This window comes from Oryctolagus cuniculus, chromosome 9 (assembly GCF_964237555.1).
Source record: "Oryctolagus cuniculus chromosome 9, mOryCun1.1, whole genome shotgun sequence".
Taxonomy (NCBI): Eukaryota; Metazoa; Chordata; class Mammalia; order Lagomorpha; family Leporidae; genus Oryctolagus; species Oryctolagus cuniculus.
The window spans coordinates 55,896,159-55,912,629 of NC_091440.1; the positions used below are offsets into that span (position 1 = coordinate 55,896,159).

The window sequence follows — 16,471 nt, forward strand, 5'->3', positions numbered from 1 at the left end:
AGTACTAGAACCTGGTGCCCATGTGGGATGCCGGTGCTGCAGGCGGAGGATAAACCAAGTGAGCTAGCCCCTTTGAAGACTTTCAAAGTGATCAAGTAATTCATATTTTACTTTACTAAATGTTTTTGTTAAACCTCAATTTTCCCAAAACTATAAAAGACAATTGTGGACAATTATATAATCATTAAATCCTATAAGTAGCGTATATCTATTTTGTATATATATTTTAATTTTCATAATTAATAGGCAATGAAATTGTGGTTAAGAAAAACCTAAGTAACTTGCTCAGAATCTCTGGTCAATGTAAGGAAAAATAATTTATAAAACATCTTCTGACTCTAAGTTATTTTTCCTTTATTGTCCATAAAATTCTTCAGTGAATGTGACTTTATTTTTAACCAACAATTATTAGATACAAAGTTAATATTTTATTCCCTATTTTAAGCCACTATTAACATTTGAATTATCATTAAAATTAGAAATGATTTCTAATTTTTACTGGTCACTCTTGGGGCTGACTGCTGTACAGGAGGTATAGCTATCAACTGTAAAACCAGCATTCCATATCAGAATGTCTGTTCAACTTCTGATTGTTTCACTGCTGATTCAGTGGTGTACCCGGAAAATCAGCAGGTGATGACCCAAATCCTTGGTGGCCCTTGACACTCAAGTGGGAGGCTTGGATTGAGTTCCAGACTCCTTCCTTCAGCTTGGTCCAGCCATGGCTGTTGTGGTCGTTTAGAGAGTGAACCAGCAACTGTAAGATATCGTTTTTCCCCATAGCTTCCTTCCCTATCTATCATTCTGCTTTTCAAGTAAATAAATAATTAAATCTTTTAAAAATTGTATTAAATTTTTATTATGTCTGGTTTTAAATATTTAAATGTCAATAGAAGGACCCTTCAAAATCAGTAGAAAAGTGGATGCAAAATGAATGTTTATTTTAGACAAAACAATTTAGAAATTTACGTATACTTTTTAAACTTTTATTTAATAAATATAAATTTCCAAAGTACACTTATGGATTACAGTGGCTTTTTCCCCGCATAACTTCCCTCTCACCCACAACCCTCCCATCTCCCGCTCCCTCTCCCATTCCATTCACATCTAGATTCATTTTCAATTATCTTTATATACAGATCAATTTAGTATATATTAAGTAAAGATTTCATCAGTTTGTACCCACAGAGAACATAAAGTGTAAAATACTGTTTGAGTTCTAGTTATAGCATTAATTCACATTGGACAACACATTAAGGACAGAGATCCTACATGGGGAATAAGTGCACAGTGACTCCTGTTGTTGACTTGACAAATTGACACTCTTGTTTATGACATCAGTAATCTCCCTAGGCTCTCGTCACAGTTGCCAAGGCTATGGAAGCCTTTTCAGTTCACGGACATTGATCTTATTTAGACAAGGTCATAGTCAAAGTGGAAGTTCACTCCTCACTCAGAGAACAGTACCTCCTTTTTTTTTTTTTTTTTCTTTTCAGCTTCTGCACAGGGGTCTCCTCTGATGGGGAGCTGGGAGCTACTTGTTGGATTTCAAAACACAAAATGCTCTCAGCAAAGAAACCACTCAAAAATATAGCTGGAACATGTCATTTCGAAGCTGTTTGTCCAGTTGCACACCAGCACTAAGCAGGGTTTACCCAATCCAAACGCAGTCTGGTTTGGGTGTCCGATGGGGTTGAAGGCCCAGCGGCACTGACAGTGAAGGAACACTAAGGGATGTCAAGATGACTCAAGAAAAGCACAAAGTGGAATGTGGACTGGCGGCAAGTTAGTAAAGCTAAGACCAGTCTGGGGAAATCAGGAAGCAAAACAGTTAAGCCTGGTTACCTTTCTTCTTCTTAATTATAACTTTGCAAAGTCTTGATTAGGAATCTCTACAGCTGGGTCTGTTGCACAGCGATGCAGGGCTCTGCTCCGAGCACAGATGTGCAACAGGAACATGACTTCTGCCTGCTCATTTGCACTCAAGTTCCTGCCTGCACTGCGTGCCTTGCAGGGGGTTCCCTGTACTGAGGGGACAGCAGGCGTGAGGAAGGAAGCCACTGGCCTGCAAACTCCACTCCATGTAGAACCCTAACAGCTGAACAGATGGGAGTAAAATTATTTTGTTACTGCTTCTAAATTAGTGAGGGGGTCAGTATTGTGGCCTGTTGAGGATGTCCTGAGTGTGAGATGGGCTTGGGGCTGAGAAGCCCCTCAGGGCCCCATCACAGTGAGGCTCCCTCTCCCAGTGCCCCAGGGTGGCCAGGAGGAGGCTGGGAACAGGGTCTTTCTATGTAGGGAAAAGGAGGGCCCCACAGAACTGCACCTCAGGCAAGGGTTTGCCAGGCGGCAGTGTGCTCTCGGACCCTCCCACCGCCTCTCTGGGAACCACCCCCCACCCCAACTGTTTCCCTGCTGCTCCCCGGCAGCCTGGTATATCACACTATGCAGTCCTTACCCACCCCGCCATGTCTGCAGACTCCCAGAGCAGCATCCTGTCATCTACACACTGGGGAACAAGGGATACAAGGGCGTTCAAGGTCAACTCGCTGGACACACTCAGGTGCTGAGGATGCGGAATTTACAGCGTCCAGGAGGAACAAGGCTGCTGAGACAACGGAACCATGGTTACCGTGGAGTTTAAGTATCGACTTCCTCCTCCTCCTACAAGCGGAAGGAAGTGCGGGCACCGGTACCCACTGGGGATGAAGCTAACCCCGTAGCACAGGCAGAGAACACCCAATGCCACGGGTTTTGTGGGAGGAGGAATCCAGTATTCCTGAGAATGATCCCAGACAGTGTCCCCAATCAATCTGATGTGTTTAGCTGCACGGTTAGGTGGTTCCACCTTTGCCATCCTTGGAACCGGTCATGGCGCATCACTCGACATCTCAGCGTGGCACGAATCACTGTAGAAAGACCCGTCTGCTCAGAATTGGCTTTCTTGTTTGTTTTCAATACTCGGGGATTAAAAAAAAGTCATTTTATCGTTTATATCCTTCGTTCTGTTTCACTGGGAGGGGCGCCCCGGGCCGTGAGTACTCCGGGGAGACCTGACTGTTCCTGCGAGGGCCGCACAGCCCCCGGCACGTCTCTCGCAATAATGCATGATGGACTCCATGTAGTTGCCCGGGAAGAGCCCAGTCACTCGGGTCATCACGCCCTCGCACCAGCCGCCGTCATTCTTCTTGATGACGTAGCTGATGGCTCCTTCCTGGAAGGACAGCTCATCCTCCTTGTCTTTTGTGTAATCATAAATTGCCACAACCTTCTCCAAGTACGCCCTGGGCTCCCAGGGCGGGTCCTCCTAGGCGTAGGGGTCGCTGTACTCCACCACAGCTGCTTCCTCCTCTTCATAATCGTCCGGGGGAGGGGGGAGGAGGAGGGCACTCATTGAAGACAGGTTCTTCCACAGGTGGTGGCGGAGGCGGTGTCTCTGAAATATTTTCTTGGACTCTGGCCACAAATCCCATTAAAGGTAACTGAGGAGTTACCTGTAGGATGGAGGGAGGAGGAGGAGCAAGAGATACTGGGTTCTGGTTATAAAATGATCCTCCATTGATCGGATTCTGAAGGCTTGTTTGTGAGTTATAGAAGGAGGGTGTCTGGAGGGCAAGGAGCCCCCTATGGTTGGGGGAGTATGGCGAGAGGCAGGCCTATTCGTGCTGTAGAACTTAAAAGGATGACCTGGAAAGACCCTGGGAGGAGACGGAGTAGGAACAGCAATAGGCACCCCCACACTCCCACTTCCACTGTTTTCCCCACTGCTGCTCCGACTACTGGGGTGGCTTCCTCCACTACTCCCACTGCTGCTGTAAGTTCAATTTCTTTGATTCACAGAAGCTGTCCTCACAGGGCTCTGCTGTGAGGGAGCCATATTACGGGTTGGGCTAGGTACGTAATCATTTGGTACCATTGGAGGACGCACTGGCTCCAGTGTGCGATAGGGGCAGTGCCGCCCAAGAGTCCCCTTCCCTGACATGGGGGGACTGGGAGGTTTCTGAGTTGGAGGTGTCGTACGTGGCAGCCCACCCATCTTCATATTCTGGGTACTCAACTTTATTCCATGCCCAATGTCATCTAGAATTGTATAGCCACTAGGTTTTCTAATATAACGAATGGGCCATTCAAGGTTGGCTGGAGCAATAATCTTATGTGTCCTTGAAATGTTCTTATTGGTAGTCAAAATTCCAATTTCTCTTCTTGCAAATTTCTCTTTATGAATATCAACTGTTTGTGAAATATGATTGATTGAAGATTCCATCCTCTGCAGCTGAGAGGCCTGGATATCCAGCATCTGCAGGACATTGTTGGCCAAGGTGTTTATCAGATAGGCAACACTTGCTAAGGACTGGATGGTGTAGGCTTTGGTTTCTTCTAGGGCACGCTGCTTATCTGCTGACTGGATGTAGTTGTTCTCGCAGTAATCAGCCACCAGCTCCAGATTGATGTAACTGTTGAAAAGGGCCCGGCGGCACCCCCCAGGATTTCCTCTTCCAGCAGCATCTGCAGCTCTGCCATCTTCACATCCTCCGCCTCCTCCTCCTCATACAGTCCACAGAGGTAGCAGTGGCGGCGGTAGCACCAGGGAAACCCAAGAAGGAGAGGAGGAGCAGCTGCGACTGCGGCTGCAACTCAGGAGGTGCGAGCAACACCCCCAGCGTGTGACAGGGCAGGGGGCAGCGGGGATGGGGTGGCACGCTAGCCAACAGACTTCAAGGCCAGTCACCGCGGCAATGGCAAGCCAACCACGCCCATGCACTCCCCAGTACCTCCTTCTCTGATGGCCCATTCTTTCCATTGGGATCTCACTCACAGAGATCTTTGATTTAGGATTTTTTTTTTTTTTTTGCCACAGTGTCTTGGCTTTCCATGCCTAAAATACTCTCATGGGCTCTTCAGCCAGATCCGAATGCCTTAAGGGCTGATTCTGAGGCCAGAGTGCTGTTTAGGACAACTGCCATTCTATGAGTCTGCTGTGTATTTCGCTTCCCATGTTGGATTGTTCTCTCCCTTTTTTATTCTATCAGACACTATTGTTGTTTATGTGATCCCTTTGGTTCTTAGTCCTATCATTATGATCAATTGTGAACTGTAATGAATCACTTTGACTACTGAAATGGCACTGGTACATGCCACCTTGATGGGATTGAATTGGGATCCCCTGAAACATTTCTAACTCTACCATTTGTGGAAGTCAGCTTGAGCATATTCCAAATTGTACATCTCCTCCTTCTCTAATTCCCACTCTTATATTTAACAGAGATCACTTTTCAGTTAAATTTAAAAACCTAAGAATAATTGTGTGTTAATTACAGAGTTCAACCAATAGTATTAAGCAGAACAAAAAAATACTAAAAGGGATAAAGTATTAAGTTGTACATCAACAGTCAGGACAAGGGCTGATCAAGTCACTGTTTCTCATAGTGTCCATTTTACTTGAACAGGTTTCCTTTTTGGTGCTGGGTTAGTTGTCACTGCTCAGAGAGAACATATGATATTTGTCCCTTTGGGACTGGCTTACTTCACTCAGCATGATATTTTCCAGTTTCCTCCATTTTTTTGCTAATGACCAGATTTCATTGTTTTTGACTGCTGTATAGTATTCTATAGAGTACATATCCCATAATTTCTTCATAAAGTCTACTTTTGATGGGCATTTGGGTTGGTTCCAGGTCTTAGCTATTGTGAATTGAGCTGCAATAAACATTAGGGTGCAGACAGCTTGTTTGTTTGCCAATTTAATTTCCTTTGGGTAAATTCCAAGGAGTGGGATGGCTGGGTTGAATGGTAGGGTTATATTCAGGTTTCTGAGGAATCTCCAGACTGACTTCCCACCAACAGTGGGTTAGTGTCCCTTTTCCCCCACATCTTCTCCAGCGTCTGTTGTTGGTAGATTTCTCAATGTGAGCCATTCTACCCAGGGTGAGGCGAAACCTCATTGTGGTTTTGATTTGAATTTCCCTGATTTCTAGTGATCCTGAACATTTTTTCATGTATCTGTTGGCCATTTGGATTTCCTCTTTTGAAAAATGTCTATTGAGGTCCTTGGCCCATCTCTTAATTGGGTTGTTGGTTTTGTTTTTGTGGAGTTTCTTGATCTCTTTGTAGATTCTGGTTATTAACCCTTTATCTGTTGCAGAGTTTGCTTCCAAATTTGTATCTCTTTAATTTCTTTTTCTTGCCTAATGGCTCTGGATAAAATGTCCAGAACTATATTGAATAGCTGTGGTGAGAGTGGGCATCACTGTCTGGTACCAGATCTCAGTGGAAATGCTTCCAACTTCCAACTTTTCCCCATTCTATAGGATGCTGGCCATGGGTTTCTCATAAATTGCTTTGATTGTATTGGGAAATGTTCCATCTATACCCAGTTTGCTTAGAGTTTTCATCATGAAAGGGTGCTGTATTTTATTGAATGATTTCTCTGCATCTATTGAGATAATCATATGGTTTTTCTTCTGCAGTTTGTTAATGTGGTGTATCACATTGATTGATTTGTGAACATTGAACCATCCCTGCATACCAGGGATAAATCCCACTTGGTCTGGGTGGATGATCTTTCTGATGTATTGTTGCATTCTATTGGCCAGAATTTTATTGAGGATTTTTGCATCTATGTTCATCAGGGATATTGGTCTGTAATTTTCTTTCAATGCTGCATCTTCTTCCGGCTTAGGAATTAAGGTGGTGCTGGCTTCATAGAAAGGATTTGGGAGGATTCCCTCTTCTTCGATTGTTCTGAATAGTTTGAGAAGAAATGGAATTAGTTCTTCTTTAAATGTCTGGTAGAATTCAGCAGTGAATCCATCTGGTCCTGGCCTTTTCTTTGCTGGGTGAGCCTCTATTACTGTTTCAATTTCTGTCTCAGTTATGGGTCTGTGGTTTTCTGTGTCTTTATGGTTCAATTTAGGTAGGTAGCACATGCCCAGGAATCTATCCATTTCTGATAGATTTCCCTGTATACTGGCATACAATTCCTTGTAGTAATTTCTGTAGTAATTTGATGATTATTTTATTTTTATTTTTTTAACTTTTATTTAATGAATATAAATTTCCAAAGTACGATTTATGGATTACAATGGCTTCCCCCCCATACCATCCCTCCCACCCGCAACCCTCCCCTTTCCCACTCCCTCTCCCCTTCCATTCACATCAAGATTCATTTTCGATTATCTTAATATACAGAAGATCAGCTTAGTATACATTAAGTAAGGATTTCAACAGTTTGCTCCCACACAGAAACATAAAGTGAAAAATAATAGATGATTTTTTTTAAATGATGATGAAATCAGATCAGACCTATTGTCATGTTTAATCCCAGTGAGAGTCAAGTTGGGAGTTGATAATTTCTTTTTTTTTTTTTTTTTTACAGAGGATCAGTTTAGTATGCATTAAGTAAATATTTCAACAGTTTGTACCCCCATAGAAACACAAAGTGAAATATATTGTTTGAGTACTCATTATGGCATTAAATCTCAATGCACAGCACATTAAGGACAGAGATCCTACATGAGGAGTAAGTGCACAGTGACTCCTGTTGTTGACTTTACCAATTGACACTCCTGTCTATGGCATCAGTAATCTCCCTATGCTCCAGTCAGGAGTTTCCAAGGCTATGGAAGCCCTCTGAGTTCTCCGATTCTTATCTTGTTTAGACAAGGTCATAGTCAAAGTGGAGGTTCTCTCCTCCCTTCAGAGAAAGGTACCTCCTTCTTTGATGACCTGTTCTTTCCACTGGGATCTCACTCACAGAGATCTTTTGCCAGAGTGTCTTGGCTTTCCATGCCTGAAATACTCTCATGGGCTTTTCAGCCAGATCCGAATGCCTTTAGGGCTGATTCTGAGGCCAGAGTGCTATTTAGGACATCTGCCATTCTATGAGTCTGCTGAGTATCTCACTTCCCTTGTTGGATCACTCTCCCCTTTATTTATTCTATTGGTTAGTGTTAGCAGGTACTCGACTTATGTGCTCCCTTTGACTCTTAGTCCTTTCATTATGATCAATTTTGAACTGAAATTGATCACTTGGAATAGTGAGATGGCATTGGTACATGCCACCTTGATGGGATTGAATTGGAATCCCCTGGTATGTTTCTAACTCTACGGTTTGAGGTAAGTCAGCTTGCGCATGTCCCAAATTGCACATCTCTTCCCTCTCTGATGATTATTTTATTTTTGTGGTGTCTGTTGTTATGTTTCCTTTTTCATCTCTGATTTTATTTATTTTAGTCTTTTCTTTTTTCAGTTAGTTGGGCTAATGGGGTATCAAATTTTTTGTCAGAAAACCAGCTCTTCATTTGGCTGATTTTTTGTAATGCTTTTTTGGATTCAATCCTATGGATTTCTTCTCTGATTTTAATTATTTCTCTTCTCCTACTAGATTTGGGCCTGGTTTGCTGCAGGTTTTCTAGATCCTTGAGATGCAGTGAAACCTCATTTATTTGGTGCATTTGCAATTTCTCGATTTAGGCACCTATTGCTATAAACTTTCCTCTTAACACTGCTTTTGATGTATCCCATAAGTTTTGTTATGTTGTGCTGTTATCCTCACTTACTTCCAGAAAGTTTTTGATTTCTCTTTTGATTTCTTCTATGACCCGCTATTCATTCAGGAGCATGTTGTTCAGTCTCCATGTGTTTGCATATGCTCTAGGGATTCCTGAGTTGCTAATTTCCAACTTCATTCCTTTATGGTCTGAGAAGCTGCATGGTATGATTCTAATTCTTTTGAATTTGCTGAGACTTGCTTTATGGCCTAGTATGTGGTCGATCCTAGAGTAGGTTCCATGCACTGCTGAGAAGAATGTAAATTCTTTAAGTGTAGGATGAAAAGTTCTGTAGATATCTATTAGATCCATTTGGGCTATAGGATCAGTTAAGTCTACCATATCATTGTTGATTTTCTGTCCAGTTGATCTGTCTATTTGCGAGAGTGGAGTATTGAAGTCCCCCAGTACTATTGTATTGAAGTCTAAGACTCCCTTTAAGTCCCTTAGCATACCTTTTAAATAAACCGGTGCCCCGTAATTAGGTGCATATACATTGATAATCATTATAACTTCCTGTTGAATTGATCCCTCAATCATTATATAGCACCCCTCTTTGTCTCTCTTAACAGTTTATGTGTTAAAGTTTATGTTGTCTGATATTAAGATGCCAAGCCCGCTCTTTTTTCATTTCTGTTGGTGTGATATATCTTTTTCCAACCTTCCACTTTCAGTTTGTATGCATCTTTGTTGGAAAGATGAGTTTCTTGTAAGCAGCAAATAGATGGGTTTTGTTCCTTAATCCATTCAGCCATTCTGTGTCTTTTAAATGGACAGTTGAGGCCATTAACATTGAATGCGACTATTGATAATAGCAATTTTGCCCTGCCATTTTCCAAAGATGTTTTCTAATATATGCTTTGAACTTCCTATGATCTTTTACTGGGAGGTTTTCTTCCTTTACCTTCTTTCATAATGATGACCATGTTTCTATGTTTCTGTGTGTAACACATCTTTAAGCATCTTTTGCAGGGCTGGACAAGTGGCGACAAATTCTTTCAATTTCTGTTTGCTATGAAAGGCCTTTATTTCACCTTCATTCACAAATGAGAGCTTTGCAGGATATATTCTGGGCTGGCATTTTTTCTCTCTTAGTACCTGAGCTATGTCTCACCATTCCCTCCTAGCTTGTAGAGTTTCTGATGAGAAGTCTGCTGTGAGTCTAATTGGAGATCCTCTGAGAGTAATCTGACGTTTCTCTCTTGCACATTTTAGAATCTTTTCTTTATGTTTTACTGTGGTGAGTTTGATTACAATGTGTCGTGGTGAGGATCTCTTTTGGTCATGTTTACTAGGGGTTCTATGAGCTTCATGTACTAGCATGTCTCTGTCGTTCTCCAAATGCGAGAAGTTTTCTGCAAGTATCTCACCAAAAAGGCCATCTAATGATTTCTGACTCTCCATGCCTTCAGGAACTCCTAGAACCCGAATGTTGGTTTTTTTAATAGTTTTAATAGTATCCATTAGATTCCCAACAATATTTTTGTGATTTCTAATTTCCTTTTCTTTTCTTAGGTTTGACTGCATACTTTCCTTTGCTGTGTTTTCTAAGTCCAATATTCTCTCTTCTGCTTCATTGACTCTGTTTTTAAGGCTCTCTAATGTGTTTGTCATTTGATCTATTGAGATCTTCATTTCATTTTGATTTCTCTTCACTATCACAATTTCATGTTCTACTAGTTTCTGCATTTTATTTTGATTCCTCCTTAAGATTTCATTTTCATAAGATTTTCTGTCCTGTCCAGTGAGGATTTCTGTAGTTCAACAATTTGTTTTTGAAAACTTCTCAATGTTCTTATCATAAATTTTTTGAAATCCGTATCTTGCATTTCTTCTATCTCATCATCTTCATAATCTTGGATTGGGTTGTCTTTTTCATTTGGGGCTGTCATAATGTCTTCCTTGTTCTTGTTTCCTCAGTTTCTGTGTTTGGTGTTTGGCATTGTGGAGATATTCTTTGGTTTCTTTTTCCCTCATTGTGTTTTTTTTTTTTTTTTTTCTCATTATACTATGAGTGTATTAAGTGGATTGTATGCTTTTGATGGATCCTTAGAGGCTTGTGATGGGTGTGGCCAGAGAGCTCTGTTTGGTTCTTTAGGGTTAAGGGTATGCCAAAAGTGACACACCCAGGTTTGGCATGCTAAATCAATCTCTCTCTCTCTCTCTCTCTCTCTCTCTCTCTTTTGATTCAGAAGGGAAGTAATTTCACACAGCTGAGCGGAATTGAAGGCAGTCAGTTTCTGATCTCTGGCTTCTGTGAGTATAATATTCATCTGCTCTGTCCCAATGACCACACAAAGATCTGTGTTGCCCTCAGTATGAGCTCAAATTCCTCTGCAGTCTCCCACCGGGTTGCCAAAGTTACCAAGTTTGTGGCATCTCCAGAGAGTACTCACATGAACTCCGTGCATTCTCATATTCACTAGGTCCTAACCTCCTGTTATTTCAGCCCCCACCCTGAGTCAGGTTTTTCTGCTTGGTTGAGCGCAGTTGCAGCACTGAGGTGGTGCAGCTATTACGTATGTCCAAAATGGTGCCTGCTCTTTGTCTTGCTCACCTTTGAATGGTGAGTGGAGATAGAGACTCGTGTCCTTACCTGTCCCTTTTTTTTCCTCTCTCCTCTAGTTAGCCTGGTGAACTTTCTCCAACAGGGACTTCAAGCCTCATTCCATCTAGGCTCTTCCTACTGCTTCCCTGCCAGTGTCTCAGGCTACTAAGGTTTCACCTCACCTCCCTTTCCAGTGCTGGTGTATAGATTCCATGGCTGGGGTCCTGAGCCATGGGTGACCATGCCCTCAACATAGGTCCATCTTCCACTGCTTTCCTGGGCCAGAGCAGAGAGCTGGACTGGAAGAGGAGCAACTGGGATGGAATCGGTGCCCCATTCTGGACTAGAACCTGGGGTGCTGGCACTGCAGGAGGAGGGTTAGCCTAGTGAGCCATGGCACCATCTAAAATGTACTTTTCTTAATGTGATAAAAATAATGAATAAAACCATTCACATTTAGTTACATCACAATTATTAAATATACATACAAATAAAAACTATCTGTAATTCATGACTGGTTGTAAAATAAATATGACTGTAAACTTCAAAACAATTATTATAATGTTAAATACACATGAGTGATATATGTGTTATGACATGCATCAATTTGTTATTCCACAGAAATATACCAACATAGCAGAATGGATGCTTAGCATGACTTTCTCCTTGAATGACATCTGACACTGTCAGGGAAAAAAGGTGAAATTTGTCTGCAGAGCTTAGGTGCGAAATGTTTTGCATAGATTGAAAAAGATAAAATCACTTGAATTTATAGTTGGTCAAGGTTAGATCTGAAAAAAAAAAAAAAGCAATTCTCCAAAGAGCTAAACTTAGGTCAATCTAATTTTTTATGTATAAAGTCGAATGTGAAAATTATATGGTATATTGAAATGATTTTAAGCCATTATAAAATCTAAACAGTCCTCCACCCTTCCCTAGCAAGGCAAGCTCTGGAGATCAATTGCAGAGGCATTACTTGAAGTTGGTATCTTGAAATGTTGAATGTAATTCTCAGAGTGATTCCTCTACGAAATAATTCTAAATGAGATCTTAATAGGCCATGAAGGAATTAAAATCTGTCAATGTTTATAGATGATTTTCTTTCAAATACACCTTGCCAGAATCAGGGAATTGCAAATTCCTTGATTTTGAGATTCTATTATATGCTCTGGTGTGTTTACTAGTAAGTCACAACTTTAATAATTCTATATTTTTCAGGATATCAGGAAGCTTACTCTATGGTTTTAAATTAGCATGTTATCAGAAGTATTCTTGATTGAACAAAGTCTGTCTCATTTTATTAAGTGTCTGGTTTTGGAGGGCCAAGGTTGTGACCTAGCAGGTAAAAGTACTGCCTGTGATGCTGGCTTCCCATACAGCTAGCAGTTCGCGTCCCAGTTGTTAAGTTGATCCAACTCCCTGCTAATGGCCTGGGAAAAGCAGTGGAAAACAGCCTAGGTATTGCATATATATATATACATATATATATATATATATATATATATATGAAATGAATTTACTTTCTGTTTTTTTTTTTCTTAAATTCACTGACTTTTCTATTTGAATTTCTTTCCCCCTTTGACTTAATATACAGCTATCATTTTGAAGGTTCTATTCAGTACAGGGAACAGTTATATAATTTGCTGAACTGCTCATCTTATTTTTCTTTTGTGAACTCTATTTCCAATTCTCTAGATCATGTCCTCAGGCAAGTATTTCCTTTTTTTCCCCAAGAAGAGTGTATATGAAGTAAATATTCTGAAGTCTTGTTTTTAAAAGCATTTTTAGTGTTTCATCTTTTTTTTTGGACAGGCTGGGCAAAAAGAAATATAATTTCAAAACCATTTTGCATCAACTTTAAAGATTTTGTGTTATATAGTGAATGTAAATCTGTGCCACTATATGGAATGACAAACATTATTTCTGATCAAATTGCTGTATCTAATCTAATGATTTTTTCACACAGGTTCTTCGTAAGTCTTGGATCTCATCAACAGATAGTATTTCCCTTCTTATGTGTATTTTTAAAGCAAATAATTTGTCTCCAGATACCTATAATCTAAGGAAGAATTTCCATTGAGGCACTGCACATATGGATCTATTTTGAGGGTAGATATAAGGGCATTTAAAACAATTGAATATAGGATATAAGAGAAAAGTGTTATTGTGTACATCACATATACTTTCTGGCTTGTGAAGTTGGATGAATCAATTTGTCCTTTATTAAGATAGGGAAGGTTATTTATAAATAAAACAGATACATTTAAGGAGATATTCAGTGTTTCCAGATTTCATATGATGTTGGCTGTTGGTTTGTCAAATATAGCCTTTATAATTTTGAGGAATGTTCCTTCTATGCCTAATTTGTGGAGGGTTTTTATCATGAAGGGATGTCAATCTTATCAAATGTTTTTTCCTGCATCTATGGAGAAGGCCATATGGTTTTTGTTCTTCATTCTATTGATTAGATAGTTTATTATTAGTTTATTGATTTGAGAATGTCGAACAATTCTTGAATTTCTGGGGTAAATCTCACTTGACCATGATGTATGACCTTTTCGTGTGTTTTCAGATTCAATTTTCTCATATTTTGTTGAGAATCTTTGTGTGTATGTTCATTATGGATATGTCTGTAGTTTTCTTTTTTTGTCATATCTCTGGTTGTGGTATCAAAAGATGCTGGCTTCATTAAAAGATTTTGGTAGAGTTTCATCCTGTTCAATATTTTGAAGTAGTCTGAAGAGTATCAGAGTTAATTCTATTTTTTGCACAAGATTTAAAGTGTCCTTGTGTTTTACAGAGAGAGATAAAAAAGAAATTTGAGTGAATAAGCTTGTAGTATCTGAAGAAAAAATATAAGAACATTTAAAGTCCCTTGTAACTATGTAACATTCTGGAAAATGATCTGAAATCAGTAATGGCAAAAATGAACCACATGAAGTTAAATACCATTATACCATTCTCTGAACTTCAGATAACTGATTTTACTCAACAATATGTTGGTGCTATGCACCCATTTCTTGACAATGGATGAAATGGACTATTTCACATAAAAAAACTAGCAAAAAATTTATTTTGCAATATAAAGCCTAATGCAGAAGATAGCATTCATTCAATCCTTGTCTGCTAATGAGGGACAAAGATAAATGATCTTGTGAATACTTGAAATTAAAACCTAACAAAGGAATATCAGCAACAGGTGGAAAACGAATACAACTTGGATTACACTATAAAGATTGTGGTCTCCTGATTGAATTCATAATTGCAATAGATCATTTTAATTTTACCAGTGGCTTTAAAACTTAATGAATCCAAAAATAACAAATTGAATAGAATGATTGGTTGAAGAATTGAATATATCATGAACATGTGGTGAATTATATATACTCTGGCATGATGTTTCAAAAGGAGTTTTTCTAGGGATTGTGAAGTCACCTTCAGTCCACATCAGAGAGCATGGTATACAATAGTAATTAGACATATGTGGTTTTGAAAGGGCTCCTGCTTTCATAAGAGTTCATTACATTTCCTGTAAACTATGACTGAAGATGCATGGTCATATGTAGCATACAAATCAGAATTAAAGTAATTGAAGAAGTAATTATTATGTTTTGACTATCCATACTCATACAATTTAGGCCAAACAGACACAGAGGCACATCTAGGGAAAAGATACTGAAGTTAGAGTAAAATCTATGCTCTTCTAAGAAGAGAAATAAGGTTTATGTAGCTGGAGCATAGTTAGTGTGGAAATGAGGATTACCAAATGAAGTCTAAGGGGTAACCAAAGAAGCTTGTTAGATCACTAGTTAGACTAGTCTTACTAGTCCCGGGTCTAGGATTTTCCAATGCAATGAGTGGATTTGATGGGAATCACACGCTATGATTGACAACTCATAAAGATCAATTTGATTTGTGCATCAGATAGAGGTCACTTAGGAACTGTTTCTTTCTCTCACTGAGGAGATGAAATGGCCAGAATCAATGCCACAGATTTTCTTTCCTAATGTAGAGTGGAAGCCTCTCTCATGTTAATTAAGGTAGAGTCATCACTTATCTTACAAGGAAAAATGATGCTATGACAAATCGCAAAACTCTTGTAAGCAGAAAAGAGAAAGTGAAAACCCAGGCATGTACAGTAGATTTGTGAAGGCGAAGTAATGGAAATGTGAAATAGTGAAAGCATACGCAAAGGTTGTTTTCTCCCCAAATTCCCAAGAAGTGCTCAGGGAAGATATTCACTGAGACATCAGAGGTATTATGTACTCCAGAGAAGAAGATACGATGGGTCCGCATCGGCAAGTTCCACAGCAAAAATCAGAGTTTGTACAAAATGTGGGCAAAATTGTCTTCCAACTGATGATGAAGGTAAGTTGATAGATCCCAACAAAACTGCGATTTGGGCAGGGGTAGGCATTGTGGTATAGCGCATAAAGCTGCAGTCTGCAATGCTGGCATCCCAAATGGACACTGGTTTGAGTCCCAGCTGCTCCACTTCCATCCAGCTCCCTGCTAATGGCCCGGGGAGAGCAGCACAGAGACCCAGATGAAGCTCCTGGCTCCTGGCTTCAACCTGGCCCTGTACTGGCTGTTGTGGTCATCTGTGGAGTGAATCAGAGGATGGAAGGTCTCCCTATCCACCCCTCACGGTAACTCTGACTTTAAAATAAATGAATAAATCTTTCTTAAAAATGTGATTTTTAAAGGGAGGGTTAGGTGTTTGGCCCAGTGTTTAAGATGTGCACACCCCTTGTCAAATTGGTTTCATTTCCCAGCTCTAGCTGCTGACTCGAACTTCCTGACCATGGAGGCAGCAGCTATTGACTTAAGTAATGGTGTTTTTCCTACCTATGTGGGGGATCTGGAATGAACTCATGGTTTCCAAATTCTGTCCAACACTGGGGGAGTGAACCCATAAATGGGAGCCCAGTCAATCTATCGTTCTTTGTCTGGTTTTCACATAAATAAAAACAAAATTTAAAGCATTGTAAAGCAAAGCTTCAACTGTGTTTTGAATAAATCATATGATGTTATGAACACATTAGTTAATACTTTTTACAAGTGAATAATTATTTACTCTCTTCTCTACCAATAAAACCTTAATATTTTCTCTGGGTATCTATACAGATACTCAAATAAATGATATGTGGGAGCAGATCAGACAATCTTTGCTCATTTTTGTTCCCTTATGAACCTTCCAAGGAAAAAATGTCCCTAATATGATTGTATTCATTGCTGACAGTTGAATAAATTCATCTCAGGTACTCATTTTGTGGTCCTTTCTAACCTTCTCATTATTTCTCTATTTGCCCTGAGGATAATAATGAGCCTGAAACTTGCTTAATTGTGTGTGCTAAGTTGAAGAATAGTACAG

General features: G+C 40.0%; 1 pseudogene; it reads right to left on the reverse strand.

Annotated features, from left to right (window-relative positions):
• Positions 1-2,462: 2,462 nt before the first annotated feature.
• LOC100357320 (abl interactor 2 pseudogene) lies at positions 2,463-4,521 on the reverse strand (annotated as a pseudogene).
• Positions 4,522-16,471: the final 11,950 nt, after the last annotated feature.